The 17,419-nt window shown below is 43.6% G+C and overlaps 1 protein-coding gene across 1 annotated transcript in view; it reads left to right on the forward strand.

The window, feature by feature from the left end:
- Nucleotides 1-17,419, forward strand: part of OVCH1 (ovochymase 1) — a 69,549-nt gene that overhangs the window by 44,455 nt on the left and 7,675 nt on the right. The window contains 1 exon segment of the mRNA XM_069807045.1: nt 16,755-17,393. The gene's annotated coding sequence lies outside the window, so the exon portion shown is untranslated.

The raw sequence follows: 17,419 nt of genomic DNA on the forward strand, positions 1-17,419 counted from the left end.
GTCACCAACAGTCTGCACCAGGGTTTCTGCTTACAGATGCTGGATTTCATCAGTCACAAATGAAAATGTTTGATTAACTTGAACAGGAGCTTTTCAGTCTTTTGTGTATTTTTCCTCAATAAAAAGGTGGTGGTGTATACTGGGTAAATGTTTGTGATTCAGGTCGCCTTTCAGCAGACCCTTCCTCTTTGGAAGCTCAAATTTGAGCACTCAGTTTCAGAAACCCTCTTTTTACTGCAGCAAAGCTTGTGGTGCTGTAACGCTGATATAAATTTAATTCCTGAAAGATGCCTAGGAAATACTATATCCTTCAGTGTTTGGGTGCATATTTAGCGTGAAGTCTTTTACACAGCTGGTACTTATCCATCAAAATAGAATTGGTACCCTCTGTTCATCTCAGATAACTTGATTTACCAAGGGAAGTAGCTGCTGCAGCAGCAGGGATAGCTAAGATGGACTGCTTCAGCAGCAGTGTTACTTCGCTGAAAAGGAGGTGATCTGGTGTGATGGCTCATCCATTGTAAATATACCTTCAGGTTTCAGAAAGATTTATCTATGCCAAGCTCTTCTCCTTGCATCTCATATCAGAAAGGCCATACTGACATGATTCCATTTGCCAGAAGTTTGCTTTATTGTTTGAAAGGGAAGGGTTTAAATATACTTTCTTGGGGGAGGGAAAGGTGGTGTCTGACTTATCTAAAGCTTCCTATGAGCTGGTAGCTAAAAACTAGACTTGGAAGCAAAGTGTATTTGTGAAGAAGGGTTTTAATGCTCAGCCCTATCAGCATGTATCAGTGAATTATAAGCCAGGAAACCCCTTCCTCCATCCATCTCCTCTGATTTCAGCATTATTGTGCACTACATATGCATCTGTCCTTTGTAGACAATAGCAGGCTTTCTTCCATCTCTGTGCTGTATATAGCAGTCCACTTAAATATGGAAATGCAAACACAGGAGTGTTTGTGATGACAGAACTTCATGGCTGTTGTCTAGCCAAGTGAACTTGGCAACCAAAATGGCTGAAGAACTACAGCCTGCCCTTACACCAGGTCATTCAGGTACAATAGTTTAATAAATCAAACGTTTACACACATGATCTTTTGACTTACCAAATACTAGTCTCTCTGTTGCTTAAAAGAAACCCTTCTCTCTCTTATCCCCATCCCGTGCTGCTTTTGGAAAGAAAACTTCATATTCTAGCAGAATTCAGAAAACATCAGACAATCTTTACAAAAATAATAGTTCCCCTGAACTAGCAGAGCTGTAAATTGCAGTATTTTGTCAGGCTGCTGTTGCTGATGACTGACTTGTCATGTTATTACTAACTTTAAAAAACTGCTCTGCCATCATGACAGCAAATATGTTGTGGGTTTTGGCTCAAAGATGTGATTTCCCCAGTGTGTCTTCAGCTGTGCAAATAGAGCAGCTTAGGGTTTGTAATTCAGCGCTGTATCACAGGCCAGGGAGGCTTCCTATTGTGAAAATGTGTGAGGCGTTAGGTGAATAACATGCTCGCTGAAACCTTCAAAGATGTCGGGGTAGGATGGGTCACCATGCCTGCTCTTGGTGGCAGGGAGCTAGAGAGAAGGAAACCTCTTCCCAGGAGTCCTGACCTGCCAGTAACCACTTCTTGCATCCAAAAAGAGGACGTGCTGTCCAGTGAAGTGACAGCCTCATCCTAGGCATGGTCCTGCCCATGCCTTGGCAGACTGGCAGAGCTGCAGGGCGAAACCAGGCTCTGGGGCACGTTTGTGGTGGCACCAGAAACGCCTGGCCTGCCATGTGGGATTTTATACCTTAAATTTCACAGGAAGAAGAGTGTTAGGAAAGCTTTTAGTAAAGCTGAAGAGAAGAAATTAATATTAATCTGATCATTTTTTCTTTACTGACCTAGAAATGGGCAGCCAGGTACTAAGAGGGTAACTACTGACTGGGTAAGGAAAGTGTCACCGTATAAAATAACTTGGACTTCCATTGCAGAGCTGGAATTGAAATGAACATGTAGAGGGTATCTGCTGTTTACGTTGTCCCTCAAGATCTGCTGCATGTTCTCCTTTTGGACCATCTGATGCAGAGACATTTGGTAAGAGAAGAGACCCCTGGTCCAGTGTGAGGTGCAGCACTTTGTACAGAGGAGTTTTCCCCTCTCCACCTTTTTACAAGCAAGTCTGGCTCTTATAAGTATACCCCCTGGGAGAAAGGGAACGGCAGAACCAAGAATTATTTGCACCTTTTGAAGGCAGAGGCACTGAAATACTGAAGAAGGAGGCATAGATGGTGGGGAAAAATATCGAGTTGCATAGTTAAAGTGTGACAAGTAATTCCCAAAAGCGTGGACCATAATGAGTTCTCTTCTCTACTTCTAGACTTGTTTGAAGCAAAAGCAGATCATAAATTAATCTACACAGCACTGCTTTTTGGAGGAATAGCTCTGCTCTCCTGCTTTACTACATTGCAAATGTTATTCCTGATTCATCCCTTCAGAAATACCTCGTGCACAAATTCCACAGCACTGATGTTTTTTCTGCTTAAAGAGTTTACAATAAGTGGACGCTGCACCAGTTGTAACTCTTCTGTGCCCTTTGACCATATTGCCAATGCCAGAATTCAAAATCAGGGGGAAGTTCTCCCGACCACAGACTCCTTCATCAGCCCAAGCTGCAGTTCAAGCTAACTTGGCTTTCTCGTTCCGTGGGCTGTGGGGTTTGTGTACTAAGGTCTGGAGGGAAGGGGAGGGCTCCTGCCTGCCACTAGCTGGGTGTGCTTGAATGCTCTGTGTGAGTTTTTTATGGCACAAGAAATGGGACTATGAAATCCCAAATAGGCTTCTCATTAAAATTTCCCAAGTAGCTGGGAACACAGCACATCTTGATGCTTCTAGAAATGTCCTTCCATTAGCAGTTACTGCACGAAGCTGATTGTCCTATCAAAGAGGCACGTTTTGCTTAATTGCAATGGAGATGTTATCCTGGTTCAGTGTTCTCACTTTGTGGATTTTTTTTCTCTTTGCTTAAAAGTAGTTTAGCAAGAAACCATGGACTGCTGATAGTACAAGCAATTCTCTTTTTTTTTTTTTTTTTTTTAAATTTTAGCAAGTGCTGGTTTAAGATGAGTGGCGAGATGTTTTGTTTGTTTTTTTAAGGAAAAAACCACACACACACAAAATTTTGATTACTCTTTTCCCAGAATAGCTCATGCTTAATGTAGGGGCTCATATTTGTATATGGGCTGAAAGGCCTCCAAGAAGAATCTGTAACATTTGACACAACTAAAACTTATGAACTAGAAATTAGATCAATATATTCTTGAAGCAAAATAGCCTGAACTGGCTGGAAGCTGGATTTTAGCATCTACGTTTCCTTGCAAGAGCCAGTTCTTTGTATGTTTTCTTTGGAAACAGAATGAATGCACCCACACACAAATAAGGATCAGTTGCTATTTTTCGTCTCAAGATGCATACAGGATTTGATCTATGCCTGCTGTACTCTCTGCTCTCCCTTCATTTAGTGGCACCTTTTATATAATTGCTGCTTTTCTGATTAAAGTGCATGAGTACAAGCTGAAAGTTTGACACAAGACAGCCAACGCTTTTTAATTGCCTTTGGCTCAACTCTAGCTGTGGCACATCTCTTTGAATGCAGCTGACTTGTGAGAAAGTCTGGGAGAGAAACGATGCACTTTTTATTTATGCTTTTTCTCTGGCAAAATTGCTCTGTGAATTTTTATCGCCTAATGGTTTCTCTGACACCTTTTAAAACTCTTTAGCTCTTCACCAAGAGACTATTTTATATGAGACTTGAGCCAGTAAACCATTTCTGTGATCTGGGAAGTGCTATCCTTCCTTTGCAGAGCAATTCATTTTGAAATTAGCTGGGCCTGCCTGCTCATGAAGAACTCACAGTTGCTTGGCTGCTAGTCCTGAATAGACCTATTAAATGTCGTATTTCTGTTAAAAAAGCAGCAAAAATCTGTTGCTGACTAGCAGGTCCTGAAATTCATGCGTATCAAGGGTAGCATAAATAGTTTCAGTGTGTGATTTTTTTGAGAGAATAGTGGTCTCCGGCTTACTAAATGCTAACTTCATCCAGTCTTGAAAAAGGTGGTTATATAAGGTGGAAATCAGTTGGTGCTTCAGCAGAGCTGGGAGGAACTGGCTTCTCTTCTGTTCAAAATGCCTTTTAAAATTGACATCACTTAGTGATAGGGTTGTTAATTGACTTGTCCCATACTAAGCTATGTCCAGCTTTGTTGTCCTTCTCCCATGTGGTTCCAAAGCATGGTCTGAAGCTCCAGGTCCTTTCTCTCCCTTGTCTAAGGCATCTCATAGAAATGCTACTACCCTAAATCACCCCCATTGATGTACAAGGGAAGTGCTGTCTATGGCAGTTTAGATAGGACTTTGCTGCTGCCTCTGAGCAGCAAGGTGGAGTTGTGCTAGATTTAAGCACTTTGAATTTCCTCTGGAAATCAGCGTATTATGGGTAGGTCTCTGCTCACTATGGCAAATTGTAATGGCAGGCTCCTGGCAAGTCATGTGCTGCTTTCCACTGTTTTCAGATAGATATTTCCAGCGTGAACCCTAAACTATATTTAACTTGCATTTTTATATGAGATTTAGTACTTACAGGGGGACAGGAGATCTGGAACACCACAAGGTATGGCGAATAATCCCAAAGAAGAGGCACGAGGAGTGTGTGCCATGGGCAAAGAATGGAGACTCATATGGGTAGGCATGACAGCAGAAGCACACCATGCTCTAAAATCACGACAGTCTACATGTTTAGACTTGCAAGCAAGAGAACAGGTTCCAGAAAGGGAGGGCACAGCAGTTTTATTTGGGAGTGAGAGGTCTTTAGCCCTAGCAGTAGGTTGCAGAGTAGAACTAGGTCCTCAAGATTTGCAGTTGGTCATCAGTGAAGACTGTCAATGATTGGTGTCCCAGGGTCCCTATTTCCTCCCTTTCTTGCCCTGACCAAGGAGAAGAATCCTAGTTGATGGCAACTACAGATTGTGCTCAAACTGGGTTTCGAATCTTTGTGATACAGAGCTACCCTAAACACTTGGCCCCAATCCTTATGTCAGAGCTCGGCCCCAGTCCTTACAGCCAGCCACATTTCTGCTGTCCTGTGTCCTGGGGAAACATTGCCCATCATACATGAAGGTACCACTGACAGACACTGCTTCCCAAGGAACTGGAAAGACTCAGGAAACTGATTCCAGGGCCTTTCCTTTGTTGTTGGTCTACCGTTGGCATTGCGTGGGTCGGAAAAGGAGCTTACGCTGCCGTGAGTGCAGCACTGCTTAGGATATCTGCAATGAAACCAGTTGGGAGGGAGCTATTCTCACTTTCTGATCAGGAAATGAAAACACTTAAATGGCGGCAATTTGAATTTAATTCCTTAGTAATTGTCCCTCTCCTCCCCCAGCAGTTTCTCAGGAAATACAGTTCCTGTGAAAAGCTAGAGAAGCACCTTACTCTACCACTCCCTTTTCTAGCTCAGCTGGAATTCAGTATGTTTTTTCCACCAAAGTAAAAGCACTAAATTTAGCAAAGGTATGTGCTTTTGCATGAGCCTACTCCTCCCTTCTAGCTCCCTGGGAGATCTGCTCAGAGGTGACCTGGCTGGAAGTACCAGCATGGTCTGGTACCAGTTAGGAGTCTGGGACTGCTGGGTGCCTTGTTCAGCTATTGGAGCCTTTCAGAGTGGTGGGGCAGAAGAAAGGATGCACCCACCTGGCTTGCAAGAGGCAAAGCAGAGCTAACTTTTAAAAAGATGTAACAGACTCAATTATACCAGGTATTTCTCAGAGTAGAAAACCATGACTTAGTTGCTTGAGGGTTTTTCTTGTCTGCCTCTGTTTTTATTAAGATCATTTTTCTTTATTCCTGACCTGTGACAGCTGAAAACAGTCTTTCTGAGAGAGAAGATGATGAGTGTGTGCATGCACATAGCAAGAAGCAGGGGAACAGCTGTCTGGCCAGCTTGTTGTGTGAAGGATGCTGTACAGTTTGGGTTCAACATGGACGACCCTTGTCCTGTGGATCCCACATGAGGCTGGGAGTCTAAGCAGGTCCCCACACTTTTTTTTTTTTTTTCTTTTCCTCAGCTCTTCCATCCTGCTTGACCAAAGGCAAGCGAGCTGCAGGTTTCCTTAAAGCTGAGGTTTTTATTTCCCAGGCTTACAAGTGATAGTGAGAGACTCCTTAGAGGTGGATGCCACATTGCTGAGGTACATGGCAGGCTGCACTCCGCAATGTGCCTGTACCTCTGGGATACAGAAGGAAACCCTGCCAGTTCTTGCTGCCCTCTACCTGCTCTTGCTGCTCTGTTTCCAGCTGATGAAATCCGCTCTTTGCTTCTAGGTGCTGCTGGGTGTTGTGAGAATCTGTGAGGAAGAAAAAGGTGTCGTTATGGCTGGTGACATGGTGTGCTGGAAGCTTAGACACCTGCCTTCCCTCTTTAGAGCAGCTTCACTCCCAAACAGTGCCAGCCAACAATATGCTTGGCATCGTGATGGTGTGTAGACTTTGGTCTTCTGGCTGGATTTGGGTAGTCACCAATGCTCGGCGCATTGGGTCACAGCCCTGATTTTGAAGATGCGTGCACTTCAGTGTACATTTAACTAAGAAATGCTCCAGCTCAGGTCACTGATGTTTAACTTCGGGCTTCCTGTAGGTATTTCCTCACTTTCCTCCTCTGCTGCCACCACGTGGACATGTATCTGTGTTCATTTACGGTTTGTATTAATCTTTGAGTAGAACATGCTCCATCCTTGAGTGCATTGCAGTTTTTAACTGTACACAACGTGATTCTTCATTTGCCATCAAATTCATCTGGGAGGAATTTGACACATTAAAATAGCAAAACAAGGAGAGAGAATCTCCAACATGGTTTTCTTTCCCATTTTTCTGTTGAAAGACTTCTAAAGGGTGTGCGTTTTTCACACTCTAGAAAAGGTTATGTAGAGTAACTGAGTGTGCATAGCAAGTTACAAATCTCAGACAGAAGTTTCACAGACATCTCAATCAAAATCCAGGCTTGAGCCTCAGCAAAATTTTTCCAAAGAGCTGTTTATGAGGCAATTATATAGAGAAGAATCTGTGTCACCGAGGGTTGATTGACTGGCTTTTACATGCCATACATTCAGCTCTGAAAATTGCACTTGGGACTCGACACCATTTATGCACTCCTGGAAATACTGTTTTGAGAGCAGAACTCTATTAAAACTGCCAACATAGAGTTCTGGAGAAGAAGAGGGACTAATGAAGATGTCTGTGCAGCTCATACAGTTTAATGACAGAACAGCATTGGTGCAGCTGTGCAACCTGGATCCTGTTCACCTTGGGGCTTACTCAGGCCAGAGCCAAGTGAATAATCGTATTTGAAATTGGAGACAGACAAGGATGAGCTAATTTTAGATCAAACTGTAACTTATTTTCCTATATTTCTCCATCAATAACCTTCAGCATTAAATTTATCATTTATAATCTGCTGCTATATAAAAAAGCAGCATATAAATGCAACTCTGTTAGAAGTCATGGCATTATGCTGGGGCAGGTCCTGCAACCTTAGCTTTTGTGAGGTTGACTTGTTTCAGTATTACACGAGCAAAACGCTCGGCAAGTCCTTACTTTGCCTAGTGATAGGGTATCAGAACGGAAAAGAACCGTACTCTTTCCCTCAGCGATGAAATGTTGGAAGCAAGAGGTAGGCTGGGGTGTGGGGCTGATGTCCCTGTCCCCTTTTGGTCCAGGGTGCAGTTCAGGGGTACCTGCTGGAAGTAAACACTAGAGAGTGCTTTCTCCTCACTTTGTATGAGAGAACATCCTTGTGAATGGCTGGAGCAGTCTCATTTGACCACTTTACAGTCTTGCTGGGGGAAAAAAGTTTAAATGAGATGGAGTTTAATGCATCAAATGCAGTTCTAGGTGTATGGAAAGCTGTGCTGAGTCCAGTTGTCCACAGTGATACGTCAGCTGTCAGGACAGATCACAGCTGGATTCAGTCCTTGATATTACCCACGCAGCAGGATGTTCAGTGTGGTTACAGTATCTAAAAGAATAACTAAATCTCGTGCGGTTTTATCCATTACAATAGCTCTGACAGAGCAAGTTTGGCCCCGGGGCTGTGAAGTCCTGGTGCCAGTATGAAAGAGAATTGCTATTCAGCCTCGGAGAATCAAGAACGACTCTTTCCATTTTCTCTCTCTTTCCTCCCTCTACTGGCCGACGAAATAAAACCATAAAGTATTCAGAATTTTCTTTTGGTCTTCAGAGACCTCCTGATCTAGAATTCAGCAAAACTTCCAGCTCTGACTCATCTTGAAGGTAGAATTAAGATGAAAAAAATAGGTGCGTCAAAGACCTACCTGAGATTTCCTTGCTGTTCTGGGGCTAACCTTGGTTTCAGCCCTGGGCTAGCATCTGTCACAGGAACGCTCTGACGAGGCCGCTGCCCATGAGTGCCTTAGACAGAAAATGCCCTGAGATTGAGCCTGCTGCATCTGGCTGCCTGGGGCCAGGCTGACCATTGACCATTATCAGCCCAGACCTGCAGGATCGCTCAGGTGTGAAGGCACCTCTGGAGGTCTCCAGTCCAACCCCTGTGCAGAGCGGGGTCACCTGGAGCAGGTTGCCAAGGGCTGTGTCTAGTCAGGTTTTGAATATCTCCAAGGATGGAGACTCCACAACTCCTCTGGGCAGCCTGTTCCAGTGTCTGATCACTCTCATGGTAAAAAAGCTTTTTCTTATGTTTAATTGGAATTTCCTGTATTTCAGTTTGTGCCCATTGCTTTTCGTCCTTCCAGTAGGCACCACTGAGAGGCACCTGGCTCTGTCTTCTTTACTCCCTCCTATCAGGTATTTATACACATGGATAAGATCCTACCGAGTCTTCTCCAGGTGGTACTGGTGCATGGGGTGGTTCCTCCTCAGGTGCAGGACTTTGAACTTCCCTTTTTCGAACTTTACGAAGTTCCTGTCAGCCCATTTCTCCAGCTTACTGAGGTCCCTCTGGATGGCAGCATGACCTTCTGGCATGTCAACCACTCCTCTCAATTTTGGATCCTCTGAGGGTGCATTCTGCCTCCTCTTCCAGGTCATTAATGAAGATGTTAAAAAGTATTGGTCCCACTATCAACCCCTGGGGTCTGCTGCTAGGGACTGGCCTCCAGCTGAAGGGCAAAAAGGAAAAACCCATGTCTTTTAGAAGCTGTGTGTTGTCCCATGTAGTGCACAGATCAAGGACAAGAAAATGAGTTTGCTGTTGGTTTCCATATGTGTGATGAGGTGCATTTATGGACTTGCGCAACAGGGATGGAGCCTGCTGAGTGACAAGCAGCCCCATTGCTTCCCATCTGAAAGGAAAATTCGGCCAAAGGATAAAGCTTCTAACCCAGCTGGTGTGGGAGATCCTGATGAACTCTTTCACTAGCTATTTTCCTCAGATCTTGAGATCTCACTATGCAACGCACTGATAACATTGCTTGGAAACACACCACAGCCTTTACTAGATATGTCCATCTCTGCAATCTGTATCATACCTGTTCCCTTGATAAAACATTTTTTGGACTGGAAGAGTCATTGTTCATGGGAATACAATCTGCACCATTCTGTTCCTTCTAGAAGCTTTTGAGGATGCTAACAGGAAACCTTGCAAATATCCAGTATTTGTGTTAAATGCTTTTACACCCCAGAGTTTTAGACTTTTCCTTCTGTATTGCCTACTGGTTTATATTTTCTGAAAAGCAATCTCTGAGCATAAAATGAGATGATATAGCAACAAACACTTTTAAAAGTCTGCTCCTGCTGAAAGAAAGCCTGTCCAGCTGCATTAAGAGAAATATAACCCTCTTAAAGCTGCTCACCCCCCCAACAGAAGAAAGCTATATTCTGTTCTGCCTTAGACAATTTAGTAGCAGCCATTTCAAAAGCAGCCTTCAGCATCTTAAAGGAAAACATGCTTTTGACACGGCTGCTAAAAAAAAAGACCCTCATAAAAAAGCATGAGTAATTAAAGGTATCCTCTTAAAACAGCTGGTGAAATAACGGGAGGTATACTGAACTAAAGTTAAATTTTGCTATCTTTTTGATTACTGGCACCTCAATGAGTAGATTTTTCTCTCTCTTCTGGTCTGTATGGGAGTTATTTGGAACAGATCTGCTTTAGATTTAGTACACTGTTTAGACCGACAGTGAGAAAAGCCCTCTTTAACCATCTCTTTCACCCTCAGGAGAGCTCTTTGTCTTTCTTCCCAGCTTCTTCTAAGTTTTTCATCTACGGCAGACTAGATGTTTCACAGCTTTTCTTCTGAGAGACTTAGAAGTATCCTGTGTATTGAGGTAAGATGCATTTCTTATAAGAGTTCTTGAAATCCTCCATATAGCAGGTTCACCCCACTACTGAAAACAGTTTTGAAGATGTAACCTACAATACCTTTGTCAATGTTTTATATGGCTGTTTTAATACAGCACTTAGTAGTCTCGACCTCTCCTTCTCCCCAAACTGCAATTTTTCAAAGGACAACAGCCCTGCCTCCATAGATCACAGAGAATCCCATATACTAAGGAGGAATATCACATCCAGGCTACACAATTATTTAGGATTGCCATAATTTTCACTAGCACAATACTTGTTGGTCTGAGGGTTTTTTTAATTTCTGCAGAGGTTTGTGGGGACACAGTTCAATTATCACCTTGCCAAAATAAAAGTTAAATAACTTGGTTCTGACCTGAAATTATTGTAGTGAAGTGGTGCCAGTAGGATATTTACTCACAGGAATATAATGTGGATAGTCATAAGCAGTGGTAACAAATTTGTTGGCTTTTTTGTCCTGGATAAGTATGCAATGCAACAGCAATACAGACAGCCTGTCAAACACTGGTATTCTACAGTGCCTGTTTATGGCTTTAAAAAGTTGAATCTTTTGGAAACATCTGCAGAAAAGGGAATATAAAGGACTTTGCGATGCAGTGGTATCCATTGGATGACATGTGATGAAAAATGCCCGAGTGCTATCCAAAGCTTTCAGGTTAGTTTCTCTCCAAGCACATCATCCATCAGAAGATGAGCTCAGAAATTATGGACTGCCATGTTAAATGTTGGAGAAGTAATCCTTGGAGGACTAAACAACAGCCATGACTATTTCTTACCTGTATAAGAGATTTTGACAAACTGTGTTTTCCAGTCATAGGGCTGGTGTGTTTCTGTTTCCATTACGCTTGCTTCCCAAGAGATCCAAGGATGTAACTAACTGTACTGGAAAAGCAGATTTGGCGTTTTGTTAGAATACCCAGGTGCTGACTTTGCTGGGAAGAGTGATGGAAACCTGCCTGTTACATGTTCATTCTGGAAAGCGTCGCATTTGAGTGTTGCAGACATGGGAAATACCCTCCCATGTATGGGATTTAGGAAGCCATTCAAATCAACTCAGCAATAACCACTGCCTTCCCCCATTTCTATTCCTAGAAGTACAACTCTTTCAGTCCAGCAAACATGTTGTTTGGCATGAGTGCTTTGTACTTCTTCAGGGTAGAAATAACCACGAATCACCCCACCTTTGTAGTCTTTTTTTTTGATAAGTGATGCTCTGTGACAGGTTCATGCTTTCAGTCACTGTGAAAAATGTCATCAGTGAACAACCATCCATAAACTTACTCGCTGGTTCCTTTGGATTTAGATGCTTTCAGATGGTCCCTTTCTTAAAAAGACGGAGCACCTCTTTTAAAAAAAAATAAATAAATACAAACAACTTTGCATAAATAGTTTCCCAAGCCTTCCAGGAGTACAAGGTAGTCACACCCTCAAGGCTGCTGTATACATTTCTGTGAGAGCTGCAGTTAGCTCTGGTACGGAAACACTGCTAACACATCCATGTAGCAAGAAGTATCGTGGGTTGTAAAATACCTCTGCGTCCTAGATTTTAAAGTGCTGTTAAATTGCTTTACAGCATCAGCTTTGGCTTCATTGTTGGTAGCAAAGTACTGAATGAGGTGTTTGAGCATTTTATTTGAAGACTTGTTTACAACTTTTTTTGGTCCTAATGGCACCGTAATTCTGAGACATGCAAAAAAGGGGCCTGCCTAAGTAGTGGCAACTCAGTCTTCCGTCTTGTCATTTAGCTGAAGAGCTCGGCTTAGGCATATTTAGACAGAGCTGCTAGTGCTGCTGTGATGGTCTGAGAACTGGCCAACCCAGCCTGCCGTTGTGCATCTGTATCTGAAACAGTAGTTCTGTTTCTCTTCAAATTTATTTGTGCCATCCAGGGACAAAGCTGTGAGAGCCCTGCTCCTGCCTGTCATTTTTCAACACCTTAGTTTGTTTTTGGTTTCTTGGAAAAGAGCATTTGCCCTTCCAGCAATATCAGGTTTGTAATACATTTTCTTTAGCAGTGACACGTTTAACCTTTCTTAGAACCATTGCTATTATAAATATATGGTGCCTTTCAAATATACAGTAAAAATTACCCTATAAAACATGATTTATTAACCATGTGTGGAGGCCCAATATTTTACAATAGTATTTTACTCTCTAGTTATCCAGACCTGTTCTCATCTGGGCAAGAACTGCACTTGGCTGCATACAACACGCTTGGGGCATAAGGGTCAACACTTGGCTCTCAGCAACCCAGAGGCCAAAAATCTGCCAGGCACAGCAACAGAAACTTAGGTCCTCCTAAGAAAGCAAGGGCCGAGACCTTCTGAAGATTGTTACCTTTCAGGTACAAAAGAAGAGTGCCAGCTGCTGGGTGGCATCTGTATAACCTGACTCTGTTAGGGGGGCTGTTAATGGGGAGAGGTGTGACCTGCAAACGGGACGGGGTGGCTTGGTTGTGCACCAGATGCTGTGCACACACCTGGAGGGCTGTGTGGCTTTGCTGGGAAACAGTGTGATGTCCTGAGTAAAACACAGAGCTGGGCACTGGGAATCCTGCATGGTCCACCAGACCTTGCCTAAATGAGAATTTCTCAAGAGAGAAGGAAGCACATTCAATGCAGAGTGGGTTTAAGTCTGGTTTCCAAAGGAAACAAAGCTTGTCCAAGCACAGCATTTTTATCTGTCCATGTTTTCTGTCACTTTACCAGTTATTCCCTCATCATTTCTCAACTCATTTACCAATTTAACCAGATTTGACTGGGGGAGGGTGTTGCAGAGGATATGAAGTCACTGCAGTTTTTGGTGGATGGGTCACTGGGTGACATAATGATAGTACTTCTGATAGATCTAAATGAGTGCCACCACCGAGGGAAAGGCTTACATTTTGCTACTAGTCATTAGCCACTGATATATTAGCTGTACAGCCCAGCTCAAACCACCCCCAGCAGATGTGGTTTCTAGCCCATCAAGGAAGGAAGGAAAGGCTAGGAGAACAGCACAAAAGAGGGGGGAGCAAAGGGTGCTATAAGGGACGTCAGGAGGTATGAAGGAGTTAGAGGGAGCATATGGGAAGAGAAAGGAATGGGAATTATGTGACTGAATGGGAAACCCAGCTTCATTAGTTGTGCTCTCACAGAGGTGCTTGCTGTTTCTGTCAGTGGCCTTTGGGGCGCCGTTTCAGCTGACAGAAGTTGCTATGTTTGCAGAAGAAAGGAAGAGGATCAAATAACTTAGATTTATTTTCTATTTGTCCTGATCCACATTCTGGCATCTGCAAATCTAGGTTTTGCTTTAGGCTGTTTTTCCTGCCCTCATTTTCCTTTTATGAAGGTCTGCAGAGTAACGGAGACACTTCACTTGCTGTCAGTCTTTTCCAGGGAACTTTCCTCCTGCTTCCTTGCTCTGAAATGTCACTATGTCCATTTTTTGGTATCTGTGCTACCTCCTGTCATTTCCCACCAGGTGTTTTTTGTGTGTTTGTTTCTTTTTTCCATCTCTGTTCTCCCTTTCTATATTCTGTTGTTCTTTCATTTCACACTTGCCTTTTTTCTGCCTCTTGTCTTCCTGCCAGTTCCATTTTGAAATGCCTCTCTTCTCCTACCAACTAGAAGGGCAGGTCCAAATAGATCAGGCTGCCAAACTGGCTTTTGAATTTCTCTAAGGATGGAGAGTCTCCAACATCTCTGGGCAATCTGCTCCAGTATCTGAACCCCCTCATGGTGGTATTTTTCTTCCTTAAATCTAAGCAGAACTTCCCACATCACAACTTTGTCCATTGCCTCTCATCCTGTCACTGTGCACCTCCAAGAAGAGTTTGGCTCCGGCTTCTCTATATCCTCCAGCCAGATAGTTGCAGCCAGCACTGAAGTCGCCCCTGAGCCTTCTTTTCTCCAGGCTGCACAGACGTGGCTCGCTCAACCTCTCTTTGTGGCGCCTCTCAAGGGTGCTCAAGGTGGCTCCTGACCATCTTGGTAGTCCTGCATTGGACTTGCTAGGTATGGCTGTTTTTCTTGCAATGGGGAGATCAAAACTGGACACAGTACCCAGACGTGGCCTTACAGGTATTGTATAGAGGGGAAGGATCACGCCCGCTGGCAAGGCTCTTCCTAATTCAGCCCAGGAGTCTGTTGGCTGCCTTTGCTGCAAGGACACACTGCTGGCTCACGGTCAGTTTGTCCACCAGGACCCCCAGGGCCTTTTCTGCAGACCTGCTTCCCAGGCTCTGCTGGTGCGTGGGGTTACCTGCATTTGCTTTTGTTGAACTTCCTGGGGTTCCTGATGGCTCACTTCTCCAGCCTGCGCAGGTCCCTCTGAATGGCAGCCCTGTCCTCCTGCAGGGACTGTGCTACCACGAGTAACTGATCAGCAGCTTCATTTTGGACCAGGTATCTTACTCCTTTCAGCACAGTGACCCAGACGACTTTCCATTCAGCTTACGGTCTGCTTATCAAGGCCATATCTCATCAGTTTTGCTGTAAGGCTGCTCCAGAGGACCATGTTGAAAGCTTTACTATAGTCAAGGAAACAGCATCAACCACACTCTACTTCCACAGAAGCTAGTCACTGTGTCATAGGCAGCAATCATAGACGTGGTCAGGCTTTGGCAAGTCCACGCTGGCAGTTTCCAATCACCTTTTTGTTTGTGTGCTGGGATTTGCTTCGCAGCCTTCCCAGGGATGGAGGTTGGGTGACTGAGCTGTCTGTCCCCGGATCATCCTTCCTGCCCTTCTTGAAGATGCGTGTGACACTTGTCTTTTTCCAGTCACCGGGAACCTCCCCGATCTCCAAGACATTTGAAGGTGATGGAGTGGCCTCATAAAGATATTGGCCACCTCCTTCCTCATCCTGGGAAGCTGATCTTCCTTTTCTCCTCTTTTACCCATTTTCTGCCTCCATTTTTTGTTGTTTTCTTATTTAAAATACTTTTCTGTTTTTTCTCCTGGTTTTTTCCTCCTGCATCTACACAATTTCCCTCTCTAATTTCTCATTTTTCTCCCTCTCCCCCCCCCTTTTTTTGGTTCTTTTCTATTTTCTTTGTCCTTTCCTCAGGTATAAGATGACATCCAGCCGTTCAAAAAAGAACTCCTACAGAAAAGTCAGATTTAAAGCTTTCGTACAGGATTTTTTCTCATATTGGGCACTACACTCAAATAGTTGTTCTTATTCTTAAATATGACCCCTCTTCCTCTCCAAGGAGCTGTAACATGAAAAGATGCTTAAACAAACAGGCACCCACCTGAGCACCACTAACCTGGGCTTATCTCCTCACATCATACTTCTTTTTTAATGAAAACCTGCTGGCTGCCTCAAAAGATATTGTCTAAACAAGCACAGAACAGCCCCTTAGAGAGATGATCTCTCCAGTTTTACACACACAAATTTATTACTGCATCACACTTCTAAGTAAAGACTTTTTCCTTATGCTTTTCTCTTCTGCAAAGCACTCTTCCCACAGATTATTTTAAAACTTTCATTACAAAAATAAAAAAAAATCTATAAAACTTAAGTAATAAAATGAAATTATCCTGATTTAGTCATGTTAAGGGGCATATTCAAACTACATGGAATCTGATCTTGAAAGTCTAACCATGGTGTGAATGCTTAAGGAGATGACATGAAGACAGATGAAGCAAAAAAAGGTGAGTGGGGAGGTGCATTTAAAAGGTTTGGGAAAACACCATCCCAGGAAGGCATCGGCTCAGCTAGCTGAGGACTCTCACATTGCCCCTGGTTTGAATGGATGACAGGGATTTGCCTTAAGACCAGCTGCTCTCAGGGTAAGTTTCGGGGATCCACATGCACCCACAGTATTCTTGTAGCATCATTCCCCATCCATACTAATGCACTGCAACCTCTAAGGACACTTTTGAGCTGCTTCTGCTCCCTGACCCAAATGGGAGAAATCAGAGTCCCAAAAGGAGCTCACAAGTTTTACGGGCTGTCAGGCTGGCCTGGTGGTGGGTCAGGTGCTTAGGTGGAAAATCAGCATTAAATTTTTTCTCACCTTTAAACCAGTTCATCTCTTCATTGTCTCAAGATGCAGACAGCTTTATGCTAGCCAGGAAAAAGAACTGGCGATATCAAGTATCTGCACTTTTAAATCAGCCATTTCCCCTAATTTATTACATTAAATTGCTGATAGAGAAAAGAACAGGATTTACCTGCATACACGTAAAGAATATTTCTGCTACTAACTTCTTCAGACCTCTGAAGATTTGGCTTTCTTCTCTCTCTCTCTCTTTTGCTATCCTTTATCTGAAATCTGCCTTATTTCTCTCTGCATTGGCTTTGGTGTCTAGACTCTCTCTTTCATCTTTCATTACAACAGTGTTGTTTTCCCTCACCTGCTGGTTATTTCTTTTAACTTCCCTACTGCAGAGAAGAAAGTGGCTTTCATTTGGAAGGAACTCAAGTGCTGAGACATCCAGGAGCTCCTAATCATTAGGACCTACAACCAGGGTTTTTAGGTTTTTCTCCGGCTTCATCTAAAGACTTGCACCCTCCAAAAAAGCACTGCTCTTATATGGGAATGCAACTCACACAAATGTCATACCTCACCATGCACCACCACTCAGAGTCCGTAGGTAAGTTAGTGACTGCATTAGTGCGTATCTACTGCCTTGTACTGAGAGAGCCATAAATGCAAAAGGTAAGAGTTGTGACAGATTATGTTTGGGAAGTGCTGCCTTGGGTGTGAATTAGTCTTTAATAATGTTTCTATTGTTTTTTTAGGGATAAATTTGACTTTTCTTGTTGACACAAAAATCTGCCTACTTTGTGGGAGCATGAGGCACCCACAACCCCTCCTCTCACGGTGCCTCCCGGAGGAGGACCAGGCCCTGGCAGTGAATAACAGAGGAGCCTCTCTGCAACACAGCGCTGGTTGCAGATGCAGGAGGTGCTGCTGCAGGTGGGTGTGTTATGGTCCCTTCTCCTCCTCACGGACTCGGGAGGGAAGAAAGGATAACAACAATGAACCGCAGAGCTCCTGTGAAGATACCACATATCTTCTGCCAGGTGTATTTCCTTACTACTGTCTCTTG

The sequence above is a fragment of the Haliaeetus albicilla genome, chromosome 19 (assembly GCF_947461875.1).
Source record: "Haliaeetus albicilla chromosome 19, bHalAlb1.1, whole genome shotgun sequence".
Classification (NCBI taxonomy): domain Eukaryota; kingdom Metazoa; phylum Chordata; class Aves; order Accipitriformes; family Accipitridae; genus Haliaeetus; species Haliaeetus albicilla.